We start from the raw sequence: 18,063 nt of genomic DNA, 5'->3' as shown, positions 1-18,063 counted from the left end.
TTCCTTCCAGCTGGTCAGTTATTAAATTGATGTAAAAGATTTTTTTTTATGCAGTGTTAGTAATATCGAAGGGGCCAGTGATTATTTTACCTCTTTTTCTCTGTCATTCTCTTCCTCTCTTCTCTGTGTTCCCATCTTGCTGTGCCCTGTGAAAATTCTCTTTTCACATTGGAGAAAGGACAGGGAATCCACTGGCTTGTAACTTGCTTTTAGGGGAGCTCCCTTGCATGGGAGGCTACCTGCTTTTGTGACCAGCAGAGGGTGAGAGTTGCCACCACAAAAACTGGTGTTCATAGACATGTAAATGCCAGTAGCGCTCTCTAGCTAGTGCAACCACATCAAAGGCTGCAGTGATCCTGAGAATCCTTCCAATATCTTAGATCCTGTCTGTTTCCACACTGGTATGAAACCTCAGGCCTTCACATCTTTGTTAAAATTTGTTGCATAGGCCCCATATGAGGAGATAAGAGTCCAGGCATTCAAGGAGTAGTACAACAGAGTATTAAGCATAAACATAATATAAAGTATAACAAATAACCAGCAATAAATATAAAACAGCAATAACACATTATAATAACATAAATATCAAATAACTAAAAGCAAAGAAAAAAACATTATAATCTCAGGATTGGCTAACTAATCATATTACCTGAAATGAATAAATAAGTATATGAATAAATACCAATAAAACAAAATTAGCCCCAGGAGTCTAAATAAACAGAAATAATAAGATGTCCATAAATTTTAAACTTTAAACCTTACATCAAATCCATCATAAAGGGAGGCTTCTACAAATTAAATATCCTCAGGAAACTCAAACCTCTGCTCCACACCAACGATTTCCGAACTGTAATCCAGACTACTATCCTGTCAAAACTGGACTATTGTAACGCCCTCCTACTCGGCCTCCCTGCTACCATTATCAAGCCACTCCAGATCCTCCAAACTTCCATGGCCAGAATCATAACAAACACCCACAAAACACAACACATCACTCCAATTTTAAAAGACCTGCACTGACTGCCTATCTCCTTCCGTTCACAATACAAAACACTCACCATTCTTCACTGCTCATTATACCAACTCAATCACACCTGGCTGGAAGAAATGCCTCGCTTCCGCACTTCCAACCGGCCCACAAGAAGTGCTCATGCAGGTACCCTACACATTCCTTCCCTGAAGGCTGCGCATCTGTCCCTCACCAGAGAAAGGTCTTTCTCCATAGCTAGCACCTACCTCTGGAACTCCCTCCCCCCTTCCCTCCGAATAGAACCATCACTTAACAAATTCAAAAAAGGAGTCAAAACATGGCTCTTCAAGCAGGCATACCCCGACTCAACCAATACGTAGACTTCTCCTAAATGGACCTTTCTAAGAATCTCCACTACCTGCCCTCCCCCCCCCCCCCCCCCTTGCTCTTCTCCTTCTCCATCTGTGCCCCTACCCTCCCCCCCTGGAACTTTGCTGCATTTCATAACCCCTATACCACTTTCTCATTGTTAAAGATAAAGTTTTCTTAGTTTGTACAAAGTTTCTCTTTCTTTCTTTCTACCTTTTTCCTCCATAGCTATTTAGTTCTTTTATGTTATTATATATAATCTCAGAATGTTTTTACGATGCTTATATCTTACACCATTTGCGTTTAACTATGACATGCTATTCTGTTCATTGTATTTTCCTCCTTTCAGTTCAATGTAAGCCGGTATGATGTGCCTCACGAATGTCGGCAAAGAAAAGTCTATAAATAAATAAATAAATTATTCCCCAAAAGCCAGGTCTTTTCTAGGTGTCTGAATTGTTGCAAATGTTTAGTAAGGCAAACTTCTCTTAGGTCCAAATTCTACAGTACTGGGGCATGTTAGTGGGTTCTAGTTTTACTGTAGGGATTGTTTCTGAAGCTCTTCTTCCAGTTTAGTCAGAGGACACCCCCTCCTCAACAACGTGCGAGTCATAATTTGAATGGCACTGCAGCTGCAAGCTGGGTGATGGACAAGATCCCTACTGGTACTGAATGACCGTACAATGACCTTGGCCAGTCTGGAAATGATTTAGGAGAATCCACAGTTGTGTTTTACAAATGTGTTAAGTTCATCTAATAATAAAGGATCACCTACAACTTGTTTGTTATCCTTTATTTCTACTCATTTGTATTAACTTAGTTAGAGTATTGATCTCACATGAGTCATGGCGAAGGTGGTAAAAAAGAAAGAAACTCTGAAGGGCTTTGCACAGTGCTATAAAATGAATAAACTGTATTACCTGTTCTTTCATAATTTGAATATATTTTAATTTATAGTTTATTTATGGCCCATTCTTCTGCCCTTGTGATATTCCCACGAGGAACTCCAGGGTCCTCTATTAGATGAAATGAATTGTGTTTCTTTGTGAACCCTTCTTTTTCCCATACTGTAAAACCAAACATCTTGCTACTGAACAGAAGCTGCAATTATTTGTCTGTAAGTAGTTTTCCTTTCAGAATCTCTCATTTCAGTATCAATTCTTACATCAGTCTTCTGACTCCAAGGAAACCAGAATGTTTTAGAGGAAGAAGAATGAGTATGATGATGTAGTTAGGAAGATGAGGATTTTTACCCACGGCATGGTTTATATCCATCTGAAAAAGGTGCTATGGTCCTTAGCCCTGCTTAGATTGGCAGCCTTAGGCTTAAGGCATACACAAACTGTAACTCAGGTACTCAAGACCAGTCGCTCCAACATACACACCACTTCACTCCCCCTCCATGTACAAATTTGACACAACAACTGTATGGCATAATAATTACAGGCCGCAGTTTATTAAACTAACCCGAGCCATTTTAACATCAATCCAAAATTACCCCCCCCCCCAACATCTCCTCTGCCGCATGCCGTTCTATGCTTAACACCGCGTCCGATGATTAAGCTGCCATGTAGCCCCCCCCCCCCCCCCCCAGTCGCTTACCCCGCCACGTTTCCGACGAGAGTAAGCTTTCGGCCTGAGCATCGGCCCCCCCCTTGCTCTTTAGGCCTTCCCGTGTAGCAGCCCCAAGCTACACGAGCATTTCCCCCCCCCCCCCCCCCCCGCCGCCACCTTGTTCTTCACCTTTTCAAACAATACAATACAAACTATGGCTCGGGTTTCCGCCTACTGCGACAACCACCAATGATGCACAAGAAGAACCCCAATCCCGCTCTCGGGGAGGGAGGGAGGGAAGCAAAATCCACCGCTCGCTCCCGCTGCCGGATTTACAACTGCCGAATCCCGCTGGCTTCCTTCTAGCTCTTTTCTGTCCCTGCCCAATGACAGCGCAGCATTTTGAATCGCTGCGCTGCCATTGGCCCCCCGCTTTCCCGCCGCTCCGCATCCCCTTCCTGTACCCCCACCCTCCCCTGGCTTGTTGCCTTCGCGACCGCTCGATCCCTGGTTAAATTCGGCGTCCCGAGACAAGCCCGGTTCGCCTCCACTAACTCAGGTACTCAAGACCAGTCGCTCCAACATACACACCACTTCACTCCCCCTCCATGTACAAATTTGACACAACAACTGTATGGCATAATAATTACAGGCCGCAGTTTATTAAACTAACCCGAGCCATTTTAACATCAATCCAAAATTAACCCCCCCCCCCCCCCAACATCTCCTCTGCCGCATGCCGTTCTATGCTTAACACCGCGTCCGATGATTAAGCTGCCATGTAGCCCCCCCCCCCCCCCCAGTCGCTTACCCCGCCACGTTTCCGACGAGAGTAAGCTTTCGGCCTGAGCATCGGCACCCCCCCTTGCTCTTTAGGCCTTCCCGTGTAGCAGCCCCAAGCTACACGAGCATTTCCCCCCCCCCCCCGCCGCCACCTTGTTCTTCACCTTTTCAAACAATACAATACAAACTATGGCTCGGGTTTCCGCCACAAACAAGGCAAACTATTTGCCCTTGTTCCCCCACTGCGGCCCATTAACAAAATTGCTGACGTATACCTTCTTCCAAGGCATTATTAAACAAGTCGATGCCCACGTCGGACAAGTGAACCCCATCCCCCAGGAAGTAACCCCCCAAAATCTCCCAGGACCATTGGTGACGGATCCAAAAACCCCCTTCCCTCTCCACCCATTTGCCAACTTGCCTATTCAACTTTTTTACTCCCCTTCGCCAGATGGGCTCCGCCTGGTGTTTAGGCCGAATAATGACGTCCGACCATCCCAATTTGGTGTGTGGCAGGAGATTCATTAAAAATGCCAGATCCTTGCGCATCAACATAAGTAACTCCCTGCACTTAAGCTTCCCGATGTCATTGCCCCCCAAATGAATGACCACCACAGTGGGAACTCCCCAGACCAGTAAATTGCCTTGTAAGAAGCTGCATAACTCCCCCCAACGCATTCCCCCTTTCCCAAACCAGCGCACGATGCAGTCTCCTCGATCCAAGTTCAAATTCTCGCCATACGGCCGCTTGAGCGCTCGTCGCTGAGCGCGATGAATAAAAGAATGGCCCACAATCCAAGCACATCCTCTTGCAGGCACCACCCCGACCAAATCTGTAAAACACAAACACCTCCATTAACATCCGCCGCTGCAACCAGGATGCAGTAGTCGTATTCTGTTCGTATGTTTCTTTCTTTTTTTTTTTTTTTATATCTGCCCCTGACGTACCCCTACCCTTACTTGCGAACATAACCCCGAAACGCTTCGGACTTCCATCGTCCAACCGCCCGAACTCTGTCCGCCGACCAGCCCATCTCGGCCGCCGTAGTGGCCGCACCGATCCGAAAAGAATGAGAAGTATATCGCCGTACGTCCCACCCCAGGTGGACCACCACCCTCCGCAACACCGTCACGAACTGATAGCGGGTTAGCGGGGAGCCATCCACATGCACTAAGAAATGCCCTCCCGTGTCCGGCCGCGTAGCTACGTACGCCAAGGCAGTCCTAACCGGACAAACAAGTCCATTATTCGCCCGTACCAGCGAAATCCACGCACCCTTCCCTTTCTGGTCCATCTTAGATTTTCTGATACGGATCGATACTCCCCACTCAAATATCAGCACATCGTCTACCAAGAGCCCCTCCTGTCCCTTGTCACGGTTAGATTTCGCCACCAACTCCCCTATTCTACACGCACCAAAGAACGCCCAAGCGAAAGCCAAACGAAACAAACCTAATTCGAAATCTGAACTACAAACCTGTACCAAACCCTCAGCCAGCCCCACCAATTCGAAGAAACGAATTGGCCGCCTGGCGTCCTGCCCCCTCCCCTCCCCCCTGCTCCAACCCTCCAACAGCTTCCGGATCCGAAAGCTGCCAAGCGGATAACCCTGACCCTCCAACTTTTGAAAAAAGAAGAAGCCCGCCAGCTGGCCCCGGACCGATGCCACCGAGTAACCCGCCTGCTTCGCCCACATGATGAACTGCACCACCGCGCCCTCGCTTACCGCCCCCCCCACCCCATCCCAACTGAAACAGAAAACGAGCCACGTATCCTCTGCCTGCGATGTAATGTCTCCAGGTAGCCGGTGCCACAGATCGCCTGATCAAGTCCCATTGCTCTGCACGCCAAGGTTCCACAGTCGAGCCGGGACACGTTCTCCCTGCAACCTCGCTTGGGGCGCCTCCGCACGAAAGGCCTCCCACTTAAAACGAGAGAGAGCATCCGCAATAAGGTTCAACTGTCCCGGAACATGTCTGGCCCTAACCGACACGTTCAACTGCAAATACAACAGCACCAGCTCCCTCAATAGCACGGACACCCTAGGACATTTGGCAGCAAGTTTATTCACCACTTGTACCACCCCCAGATTATCGCACCACCAAACCACCCGTTTATTCGCTAACTCCGCTCCCCAAATGGTCAACGCTACGATGATCGGGAACAACTCCAAGAAAGTGACGTTCTTGACCAAACCCTCCTCCACCCATCGCTCCGGCCACCGCTCAGCACACCAACTGCCCCGAAAATACAACCCCAAGCCCGTGGACCCCGCTGCATCAGAATACAATTCCAGGTCCCCATTAGACACTTCCCCTTCCTGCATTATGCGAACCCCATTAAAGGACACCAAAAATTGTTCCCAAATCAGCAACTCATCCCGGATTGCCTTGGTGATTCTGATGAAGTGATGACCCGCCCGAACACCTGCCGTCCTGGCAGACAACCGCCGGATGAAGGCCCTACCCATCGGAATAACCCTGCACGCGAAATTAAGCGAACCAATGAGGGCCTGCAGCTGCTTGAGGGTAACTTTCACTGCTCTGCCTACCCTGGCAACCAAGTCCAGCAGCTGATCTATTTTTTCCCTAGGCAAACGGCAGACCATCGCAACCGAGTCTAATTCGATGCCTAAGAAAGTCAAAGTAGTGGCCGGCCCCTCCGTTTTATCCGGAGCAATGGGTACACCGAAACGCTGGGCCGTATCCAGAAAACCCTGCAACTGACGCTGACATAACGACCCGTCCCCGGGCCCCACAAAAAGAAAATCATCCAAATAATGTAATGAATCCCTGCATCCGTTGTGCACAATCGTGGCCCAGTGGATAAAAGTACTGAAAGCCTCAAACAAGGCACACGAAACCGCACACCCCATAGGCAGACAGCGATCAACAAAATAGTAACCTTCGAAATAGAAACCCAACAGCGGAAAGCACTTCGGATGGATCGGCAACAACCGAAACGCCGACTCAATATCCGCTTTCGCCAATAGAGCCCCCGGACCCGCCCTGCGCACTAGGGCCACCGCCTCGTCAAAGGAAGCATATGCAACAGCACACGCCTCCCTGGGGATGAAGTCATTCACCGAAGATCCCTCGGGGTAAGACAAATTAAGAATCAGCCTAAATTTTCCCGGGACCTTTTTTGGTATGACCGCCAGCGGCGACAGGTGCATCGCCTCGTACGGTTTACCCGCAAAAGGCCCCGCTATCCTACCCAGTTCCAGTTCCTCAGACAATTTGGCCCTAGCCACTTCGGCCATCCTATAGACGGACCTAGCATTCCTAGCCCTCCCCCCGGATCCCGGACCAACATAAGGGATAACAAAACCATAACAGAACCCGCTGCGCAACAGCAACGCCATCTTTTTATCAGGGTAACCATGCAAGCCTTCGATCAGGGAGTCTAACAATACTGGGGAATCCGCTTTAACCTGCAACGACCTATGACTTAGCTCCTTTGGAACCCAAAGTGCTTTGTCCCTGCTGACACCGGAGGGCAGAGTGTGCTCCGCCACATGTGGCACATGCGTGCCTAAATTTACATTCCGGGAACAAGCAGGTAAGCTTGTTAAACCGCCAGCAAATGTCTTTACCCCCCGCAAGGCCTTTGCCGCCCAACTCACCTTTACCCGAAGGTCCGGCCCGAAAGGAATGACCCCGGAAACCACCTGTCCCCTCGGTACCCGCCGTCACTTGGGCACCCCCGGCTCGCGCCCCACTCCTACTTGTCCCAGCCCCCTTGTTCGTCATCTGTGTCAACCACAGATGTATATCCTGAGTTCCCCACGACACGAATTTATTCCCCGCCATCTTATCACGGAACTTCTCGTCGTAGTTGAGCCAAGCCCAACCATCGTAGTCCTTAAAGGCCCCCAAAATGCTATCCGCATATGATAATAACGCTCCATACTGTGAAGGGTCAAAGTGACTGACTACACTGGCCAACCTTAAGAACCCGCGCACCCAATTCACTATATTCTTTGCAATCCTCGGCCCCGCCCTGTCCTTCTTACTGCGCTTCTTGGCTTTCTTGGCCGTCCTCCTGCTGCCCCTCCTACCTTCCAATAACTTAAAAATATCAACAAACTTACGGTTCTTGATCCGTTTCACTAAACGCGTAGGCACTTCCTCCCATAACTCTGTAAGGGAGGCTAACGCCGGATGACCCACCCCCCCAGAGGGCCCTTCGTCCACCGCCACCCCTTTGCCCCCTTCCTCCTCGCCTGAAGAGCTGGAAGAGGACGAAGAACCCGAACCAAAGGCCGCCCGGGCCCTCTTCCCCTTACCCTTACTCCCCATGCCCTCTGTGACATTAGTACTCTTACCTGAGCCAAGCTCCTCGCATCCGACAGCACCGTCCCTTGACCTGGCGACCACGCTGCTTGCACTGTCCGACCGGACTCCCGCTCCATCCGGCCTCCAACTCCCATCCGAAGACCTGGCACACACTGCCTCCTGCTCGCGCCACGCCTCGCGACTCGATGGACCAGGGATCTCGTCATCCACTCCCTCCGCCGGGTCGCTCCTGCCACCGCTACCCCCAAGTCCCCTAACCGTGGCCTGACCGACTGGCCTACTCCCCGCTGTAGCGGCACCCGCCTGCCCCACATGCTTGCACGGACCTGCAGCAGGCAAGCCCACCGGGGCCGTGCCCCGCGGAAATACTGGAACCCCCTGCGGGGGGGCAACAGCCACCTGCCAACCCCCAATGCCCGAACTCTCCCGGACGGATGACTCCGCCGCCACCGGGACAAACTCGTAGCCGGCCCTGGCCATGTGTCCCAACAGATCTGCTAACAAAGCCGCCGTAGTAGGTTGGGGCGGCTCAGGAGGCGGAGGCCTAACCCGTCTCGGCGCCTTGGACGAGGCGCCAGCCGAACCCCTGCCGCGAGGAACCACCGGTCCCCGGATGCGGGGCGCCCCCGCTGCACCAGCCGTAGGACCCTCCTGGAACTGTCGCCCACCCCTAGCTCCGGGACGCATCGCGGAGAGGGGGGGGCTGGAGAACCGCCGCCCGAGCCCGAAAGAATCCTCCTTGCGGCGAAACAACCCCCTGCCCCTAATTCTCGGGGGGGCACACGGACGTAGGCCCTCCGGGGCGAGGTCGACCGGGGTACGGGGCCGCGCCGGACCACACACGGAACCGGGGGCAACGCCAAGGGAAGGCCTTCCCGGCTCCCTTGCCGCCGGCGGGGTAGTAACGGCCAGAGACGGGATTAAGGGAAAATCCGGCTGCGTGATCGTACCGGCAGCCGCAATGGGCAGGGTCGGGTGCACGGACGCCAAACCAGCCGGGCAAGGCATCGGCAACTCGACGGCCTCGGGCCCGCTCTCCCCCGAATCCGACCCGTAGGGGATAAGCGGCGTAGGGACCACGGGAAGGGGAACGGCCGACCCGGGAGCGCCCAGGCGCTCATCCGACCCACGTCCCCTCACCGGGCTCGCGGGCTCTGGGCCCACCGTGCCTTGGCCCCGACCCGACCTCCCCGCTCTCGGCGCCGCGCGGGCTTTCCCACCGGCTGGAGGCTTACCCTCCGCTCCGGACCTCGTTCTCCGCATCTCACGTCTCCGTAGGTCCTCTCACACGGCCCGGAAACACCGCGAAAACGCAGTTGTAAATTCGGCTAGCGCTGCAAGCAAAATCCACCGCTCGCTCCCGCTGCCGGATTTACAACTGCCGAATCCCACTGGCTTCCTTCTAGCTCTTTTCTGTCCCTGCCCAATGACAGCGCAGCATTTTGAATCGCTGCGCTGCCATTGGCCCCCCGCTTTCCCGCCGCTCCGCATCCCCTTCCTGTACCCCCACCCTCCCCTGGCTTGTTGCCTTCGCGACCGCTCGATCCCTGGTTAAATTCGGCGTCCCGAGACAAGCCCGGTTCGCCTCCACTTTCTACTCCATACACAAAAACAGTTGAAGTAAATAAGGTAAGCCCTGAATGGAGAACCACCACCCAAAAATCAGTCAATCAAATACAGGAGACAGGAAAAAAAAGTAGAGAAGAGAGAAGTGCTGTAGTAAAAAAATGGAAAAATAAGACGAGAACCAATGGAAATAAACGGTGAAGGAGGCAAAGCTTCACCTTGGAGAATCGCGTGTGTGAATGCTCAAAGTTTTGTCAATAGGATCGCAGACTTTAGAGGCCATCATGGCAAAGGTGGTCTTGGCCACAGCTGCAATTACTGGCACTTGGTAAAACGGAAACCAGGATTGGGATGTCAACATTCCAGGCTATAATCTCCTCAAAAGAGACAAAAGTAGAGATGTAGCAATTTACATTAGGAACAAAATAAAACATTTTTAAGGCGTATCGCCCACAACCTTGTTTGTTGATCTTTTTTTTTTTTTTTCTACATATCCAAGTGGAGCAACAAGGCAAGCACACTTACATTAACACAAATAAGAAAGGGAGAGAGAAAGCAGTGCACTGCATACACTGCCTGTATGTGAGACTCTGTACAGTGCTGTGTACTTCTAGTATGCAATCTCCAAATCATGATAACACACTGGCTTCGGGACATGTGGTTGGAATCAGGAAGATGCTCCGATGGTTGCTGCTCCTGCAGAAAGGCTTAGAAAAGAAAAGCAATGGTTGGCTTTCCCCCTCCGTGGCACGGACAGAAAGCTCTACTCTGCCAAGATATTTCTCCCTGCAGTGATGACTACAAATAATGCCAACCAAATCGTGCCCAAGGTAAGCATTGCAGCTATTCTTTTTGTATGCATTAAAGATTGCCACGGGGGTTCTTACTGGTTTAGAAACTTCCCGGGGTGTTTTCAAAAAGATGCAAAGCTAAAAGCGCTCTACTGCCTTCTCATTTCCCGAGGCAGCCCGACATGTAATTCTGAAGAACTAGCAGAAAAGGAAATGGGTGGAAGTTAAAAAATAAATAAATAAATAAATGAATAGAAATAATCCGAATTGATGTGGGTGACCGGGATCATGAGCAAAGCAATCTTCAAAGCACTTAAGAGTGAGAGAAAGAAAGATAACATCAAACTGTGGTTCTTTGTGAATCACAAAAGTTGAATTAACCAATCTTTTTCTGAGGGGGGAGGGGAGGGGAGGAAGACAAAGGACAGCGGAAAAATTTGTAAACCGTTGTGATGGCTCGTCTTAACGATAAATAAAAAATAAATAAAATTAACTGAACCGAAAAAAAAGCCAAGCTTTCTATCCCACCCTTGCAGGAAGTATGTGCCAGCAACAGTACAGTGATAGCAACTCATCCTCTCTCCACTTCCCCTTCACCTATTGCCCATGGAAACTGTGAACATGGGGAATGCCACTGATGGCTGTGCTGCTAACTGGAGCAAAATGAACGCAACAAGTAGCAAAAGGACATTCCTGTACCAAGACGGACTATGGGAGAATCATTGGGATCCAAAAACCATAATCCAGCAAAGCAGGTTTCATCAGCTCAGACAACGAGCACAATAGTTTGCTTTTTAAGCTGCAGAAAAGGTTTCTTGTTAATAGAGATTTAGCTTTCTACTTTTATTTTTATGGAAGAATAACTAACAACATGGTAAATAATGTAAATATGATCAACAAGGCACCTCGCAAGTCACTGCAGCATACAGAAGTACTGAAAAAGTTCTTTTTTGCATTTTCCTCCTGCTCCTTTGGACTTGCAGCTCATTTGGAACCAGGGTTGGGATCTGGCATTCATTTGCAACAAACCAGGAGATTTTGTTTCTCCTGTTTTATATCCTCTTCCCAGTTATTGAAGTGATGATCCTGGGCTAGTAGCCCTGTACCAGGGCTCCTTCTGGAATCCTGCAATTGTGGGCCCTGAATTTGGCCACTAGGTGTCACCCTTAGGCAATGACCATGACTCCTCCTCTCCCCCAGTAGTGTGAACCCTGCCTCTATAGCTAGACTGGGGAATGGAAGACCCCACCCAGAGACTGAACCGAGTACCTTCTGCATGGCAGTGCACAGCAGTTACCAACTGAACCACCGGGCTGGCCCTGGAAAAAAGTTCTATTCAAATTATTTTTGTAGATGATTTAAAACTAGATGTTAATCTACAGAGTTTGCAAAGATTTTGCAAGAAAATAAGCAAAGAAATTGAATGCAAGAACCAATAGAAATGACTATACCCACTCATATCTCTTGTGATGTAGAACAAATTATATACCTATGTATTGCTGTTTGCTGTGCTTTCCTTGTTAAGTTAAATTTTAAAATGAAACCATAGGGGTAGATTTTAAAAGGGTTACGCACATAAGTTATGCGCGTAACCCTTTCAAAACCCCCCTGCGCGCGCCGAGCCTATTTTGCAAAGGCTTGGCGGCGCACGCAAACCCCGGGACGTGCATAAGTCCCGGGGCTTTGCTAGGGGGGCGTCGGGGGGGGGGGGGGGACGGCGTGACGTTTGGGGCGTTCCAGGGGGCGTGTCGGGGCATGGTGCCGGCCCAGGAGCATTTTGGGGGCATGGCCGAGGCCTCCGAAATCGCTCCCGGGCCGGGAAATCGCCCAGCGGCAGCCAATCGGTGTGCGCGAGTTATGCCTGCCTGGGGCAGGCGGAACTTTCACGATAAAGGTAGGGGGCAGTAGATAGGGCTGGGGGGTGGGTTTGGTAGGGGAAGGTGAGGGGAGGGAACGGGAGCGGCCTCGGAGGGAACGGGCAGCGTGCGCAGGACTCGGGACACGCAAGTTGCACAAATGTGCACCCCCTTGCGCGCGCCGACCCTGGATTTTATAAGATACGCGCGGCTACGCGCGTATCTTATAAAATCCGGCGTACTTTTGTGTGCGCCTGGTGCGCGAACAAAAGTACGCACAGGCGTAAATTTATAAAATCTACCCCATAGTTTTAAAGAAATTGACATAGGTAAAGGCCCTACTCTGAGCTTGTCAAACACTACAGCAATCACTCCACTTTCTCATGGTTACCAACTGGTTCAGAAAAGGTTGATCCAGTCCTGGTTTTAATCCCATGGCATTGCATGGGCTTCTAGGTCTGCTATTTCTAAGGGAAGCAGGAGTACAAGTCCCTTCATGCAGTGAGGGTGAATCCAGGACTATACTGGCCTGGCCTGCAAAAATGGGGTCAGTTAATGGAGCTGCATCCAAGATCAAATCAGATTTTTAGTTTAGCAGAGTGAGGGGAAGCATGATTGGACATGATTATTTTCATCTCTATATTAGGTTATTGTTAATAATTGTTATTATGTACTTAAGTGTATTCATCTGATATTGTATGTTTTAGTCTTTGCTAACAACAATTATGAAGGTTTAAACTGTAAATCACTGTGACCATAGGAATGGCGGTGGATAAATACTTTAAAATAAATACAATAAATGTTCTATTACTACTGCTGTTCATATCGTTTCTAAAGCACTACAAGACATGCTGACACACATAAGAGACAGTCCCTTCTCCGTGGAGCTTACAGCCTAGTAGAGAAGCATCCATGACAAGCAAGTCTTTACTATAGAGTAGTGGTTAGGATTCGAAAGCAGCCTCAAGAAGGTAACATTTTTAGATTGGATTTGAACAAGGCAGAGAGGAAGCATGCCGCACCGACTCAGGAAGTTTATTCCACTCAGCTTATATTCAGTAAAGCTAGGGCTTTACTGAATATAAGCTGAGTAAATCTGAGTAAATCAGCTGAGTAAATCAGGTCCTGATTTACTAAGGCTTTTCTCCCATTCTATGTCTATGGGTAAAATACTTACATAAATAAGGCCCTTAGTCTGTTGTAGAAAAAAAATGACAGAGGCTGGTGACATCTTATTGATAAATTTTTAAATCTATAAGGGTGTCACATATCTCTATGCCATTCCTGGTTCATCTGTAGCAGTCACTGGCAGCAGCCCAGGCCTAACAGGATCTTTTAGTTTGCACGCACTGAGTTTTAGAGTACTCATACACAAAGCAGCCCTCAGTGCAATGACCCCGAATCCAATTCCGGAGACCCCCAAAAAAGTCTGGCATCCAGGGTAACCAGAATATGTAAAGTAACTTTCTTCTCAGAACAAATCTATGCCAATATATCAAATGCACATTCATTGTGTATATCCTGAAAATCGAACTGTCTGGGACTTTGAGAACTGGGCGTGGAACTCATTGCCGTATCAGAAAATAAAAATTGGAATTATCTTTCTTTGAAAAACTGTTAGACCCTTAGGTTCATTGCAGCGACGCGCTCACCTGAGCCCGGCCACAGCATCGGGAAAAGATGCCACCATCGGACGCCGACGACAAGACGGTCAGGATGCATCTTAGGAGCACGCGCTCACAGGCACACGCATGAAATACGCATTCCTGCATGAACACTCTGAAGGCACCCTTGGATGATGTCGTCTGCTGGCCATATTTAGGCACCCTTCCCCCAGTATTTCCTGCCTCGGCAACAGGTTCCTCTGAGTGCTCGGTCCTCAGTGCTATTTGCTGCTTTGCTTTTGTCTTCCTTCCGTTTTGCCCTTGAGTTCTTGTTCCTTGTTTCCTGCCCCTGCCTCATGTGTTCTGGTCTCCCTTGATTGTCCTGCTTGTTCTCTTGTAACTTCTGGTTGACCTCAGCCTGGACTTGGACTTCTCCGCATAGCTGCCCGCACCTGACTTCTGCTTCAACATGTTCTGCTGTCTACTGTCTGCCTTTGTTGAGGAACGACTACCTTCTGGAGTTGAGATGTGAATTGTGTCCTCGATCGTCTTAACGATTGATTTCGGCTGGGAGGGGGAGGGAATCGTATTGTTGCCGTTTGGGGGGGTAAAATATCGTGAAAAATCGTGAAAAATCGAAAAAACGTAAAATCGCAAAACCGGCACATTAAAACCCCCTAAAACCCACCCCCGACCCTTTAAATTAAATCCCCCACCCTCCCGAACCCCCCCCCAAATGACTTAAATAACCTGCGGGTCCAGCGGCGGTCCGGAACGGCAGCGGTCCGGAACGGGCTCCTGCTACTGAATCTTGTTGTCTTCAGCCGGCGCCATTTTCCAAAATGGCGCCGAAAAATGGCGGCGGCCATAGACGAACACGATTGGACGGCAGGAGGTCCTTCCGGACCCCCGCTGGACTTTTGGCAAGTCTTGTGGGGGTCAGGAGGCCCCCCCCAAGCTGGCCAAAAGTTCCTGGAGGTCCAGCGGGGGTCAGGGAGCGATTTCCCACCGCGAATCGTTTTCGTACGGAAAATGGCGCCGGCAGGAGATCGACTGCAGGAGGTCGCCTCGCTGAACGACCTCCTGCAGTCGATCTGCCGGCGCCATTTTCCGTACGAAAACGATTCGCGGCGGGAAATCGCTCCCTGACCCCCGCTGGACCTCCAGGAACTTTTGGCCAGCTTGGGGGGGGCCTCCTGACCCCCACAAGACTTGCCAAAAGTCCAGCGGGGGTCCGGAAGGACCTCCTGCCGTCCAATCGTGTTCGTCTATGGCCGCCGCCATTTTTCGGCGCCATTTTGGAAAATGGCGCCGGCTGAAGACAACAAGATTCAGTAGCAGGAGCCCGTTCCGGACCGCTGCCGTTCCGGACCGCCGCTGGACCCGCAGGTTATTTAAGTCATTTGGGGGGGGGTTCGGGAGGGTGGGGGATTTAATTTAAAGGGTCGGGGGTGGGTTTTAGGGGGTTTTAGTGTGCCGGCTCACGATTCTAACGATTTATAACGATAAATCGTTAGAATCTCTATTGTATTGTGTTCCATAACGGTTTAAGACGATATTAAAATTATCGGACGATAATTTTAATCGTCCTAAAACGATTCACATCCCTATTCTGGAGTATATCCTGCTTCAGCCCAAGGGTCCATGGAAGCTACACTTAGTCTGAAAGGGCTTACGGAGTGGCCGGAGGGTTATCCCTGACACCAGCAAGGGCTGCCTTTTTAACAAAAACAAAGTGCTTCTCAAAATAAAATCTTGTTTTCTCTTACCTTTGATATCAGTCTTTTTCTTTCCTTTCTTACCTAATTTTGTTTATTAATCATACAGAAGTGATACATAATATCTTCACTTTTTTCCTCCTGCCCTCTCACAAGAAGGTGAAATTATTAGAGGTCAATTTTCAGTGGGTTTAGGCTCCTAACTTTCAGGCCGATACAGTACACTGCGCTCCAACGGAGCGCACTGTTAGCCTGCTCTTGAACGCGCGTTTTCCCTTACCCCTTACTCAGTAAGGGGAGGAAAACTCGCGTCCAACATGGCCCTATTAGGTATGCGCGCGGGATACAGTAAGTAAAATGTGCAGCCAAGTCGCACATTTTACTCTAAGAAATTAGCGCCTACCCAAACATAGGCGCTAGTTTCTGCCGGCACCGGGAAAGTGCACAGAAAAGCAGTAAAAACTACTTTTCTGTGCACCCTCCGACTTAATATCATAGCGATATTAAGTCGGAGGTCCCAAAGGGTAAAAAAAAGTAAAAAAAAAGAAGAAAAAAGAAGAAAAAATTTAAAATGGGCCGGTGGCTGTCGGGCCGAAAACCGGACGCTCAATTTTGCTGGCGTCCGGTTTCCGAGTCCGTGGCTGTCAGTGGGCTCGAGAACCGACGCCGGCAAAATTGAGCGTCGGCTGTCAAACCCGCTGACAGCCGCCACTCCTGTCCAAAAAGAGGCGCTAGGGATGCACTAGTGTCCCTAGCGCCTCTTTTTACCGCCAGGCCTAATTTAAATAAACATTTTTTACTGTATTGCGCACACAGGAGAGTGTCCTGTGTGTGCGCCGGGAGAGCGGGCGCTTGCCCACTCTCCCGCGTTTTTTACTGTATCGGCCCGTTTGGGAGTTAGGACCCTAAATTGACCATTTTGAAAATTTACTACGGCTTAGTGCCTAAATATAGGCTCCTATTTTCACTAAGCCCCTAAATTTAAATTTTTAAAAAGTATGCAGCTATGGGGAGACAGTTAGGAGCTTAGCACTGATTTTCAGCACTAGGCATCAAACATAGGAGCCTAAATCTAAACTAATGAATAGGATTCTAAACTTATGTGACTTTTCAGTTGAAAACTTAGGCTCTTAACTTAGATACTTACATTTCAGGGCTCAGCATTTTTTAATATCAGCCACCTAGAGTTTTTAAAGGTGCACAAAGACTCTCCATAGCAGAGCTGCAAGAGAAAACAAAGGTGCATCATTGATAGTTGACAGCTTGAAACAGCAGTGTCTTACTAGTTGCTCACTGGAAATATTTCACCCTGCCATGTGAAGGATCTGGGTTTGATACGTATGTTAGGTCTTACTTTCCCGATGGCATAGATCCCAGCCATTATACGATGTAACATACAATGGCCAGATTTAAAGCCCACAACAGCAGCTTTCTGGAAGGAGCCCTGGTGCATGGTCCCCCAGCCAAGGACGGTCACTGTAAGTGAGCTGAAAAGGAAATAGTTGATGGGGGGAGGGGAAGCTTGCATAGTTGTGAATGAAGGTTCACGGTGCCATGGCCAATGTTCCCTCAAAATGTTGAAAGACTGCAGGCATAAAAATTGTTTTTTTCTGCAAAATTTTATAAGCCAAGTTCAAATTTGTGCACTACGAGCCAGTATAATGCAAATAATGTCGTGATTTCTTGCACGCGCTGTGTTTTTGCACTAGGAGCCAGCATAATGCAAGTAATGTCGTGATTTCTTGCACGCGCTGTGTTTTTGCACTAGGAGCCAGCATAATGCAAGTAATGTCGTGATTTCTTGCACGCGCTGTGTTTTTGCACTAGGAGCCAGCATAATGCAAGTAATGTCGTGACTTCTTGCACGCGCTGTGTTTTTGCACTAGGAGCCAGCATAATGCAAGTAATGTCGTAATTTCTTGCACGCGCTGTATTTTGCACTGTGCACAGGGTTCACAACCTGTGTGCGTGAAGCAAGAGTGGCCATAGCTCAATAGTGGCCAAAGGAGAAAGAGGAAACTGCTGGGCCAAATAAATCCAAAACAAAACAAGGAGTCCCACACAGAACTTAGGAGCCGACTTTCCAGGATGCTTGCATATAAGTGGATCCAGGGGGGGGGGGGGGGGGGGGAGAAACATTCATGAAAGTCCTCATGTCTCCCCTGACAAATCCTGAAAATATGGTGTGGATGGGACCCCCAATAAAAAAGTTCTTAGAGACAGGCACACAATCTCATAAGCATCCTTCCTCTGGGAAACAGGTTAAATACAGAGGTGGCCAGCAAGCAGAGGGCTGCAAACCTATGCTTGGCAAACAGAGCTGGATACCTAGCAACAGCTGATAGTTGATGAGCACTTACCTAGCAATGGGTAGGAGAATCGCTTAGCAAGAGCTAATATTTCTCATTTGGTCTCCAACGATGCCGTGCAAATGTGCTCTAGGAATTACAGTTGGTAAGGAAATGCCCTAGACATCTGTTTTAATAACAGACGTTCTAATGTTGCTGAACATCCGGGGGTAATTTTCAAAAGCATTAACACCTGTTAACGAGC

The 18,063-nt window shown here is 49.4% G+C and overlaps 1 long non-coding RNA gene across 1 annotated transcript in view; it reads right to left on the bottom strand.

Annotated features, from left to right (window-relative positions):
• LOC115089570 overlaps nt 1–16,735 on the bottom strand; it is a 32,121-nt gene extending 15,386 nt beyond the window's left edge. The window contains exon 1 of the long non-coding RNA XR_003856171.1: nt 16,658–16,735. This is a non-coding gene — a long non-coding RNA (uncharacterized LOC115089570). The remainder of the gene's footprint in view (nt 1–16,657) is intronic.
• Between the last annotated feature and the right edge of the window lie 1,328 nt (nt 16,736–18,063).

The sequence above is a fragment of the Rhinatrema bivittatum genome, chromosome 4 (genome assembly GCF_901001135.1).
Source record: "Rhinatrema bivittatum chromosome 4, aRhiBiv1.1, whole genome shotgun sequence".
Taxonomy (NCBI): Eukaryota; Metazoa; Chordata; class Amphibia; order Gymnophiona; family Rhinatrematidae; genus Rhinatrema; species Rhinatrema bivittatum.
Note: the sequence above shows the minus strand (reverse complement) of the source record. Positions and strands in the feature narration are given on the sequence as shown.